Raw genomic sequence first — 204 nt, 5'->3', positions numbered from 1 at the left:
CTCAAAGGCTCGCGGAGATTGGCTCCGATCTCGACGCATCGTTCCGGCGATGCTTCGTCGAGACAGACTGTGACCACTGGTTCGCAAGTAGGTTCGCGTTTTTCCTCTAGGGCTGTGATGTTACGAGACTGCCAGAAGAGTTCCGCCGAATCTTGACTTCACGAATCCTTGTTGGAGATCTTTTTCTCCGCTTTTCTAGGAGTA

The sequence above is a fragment of the Brassica oleracea genome, chromosome C4, assembly GCF_000695525.1.
Source record: "Brassica oleracea var. oleracea cultivar TO1000 chromosome C4, BOL, whole genome shotgun sequence".
Lineage (NCBI taxonomy): Eukaryota > Viridiplantae > Streptophyta > Magnoliopsida > Brassicales > Brassicaceae > Brassica > Brassica oleracea.
This window is presented reverse-complemented; position numbering follows the sequence as displayed.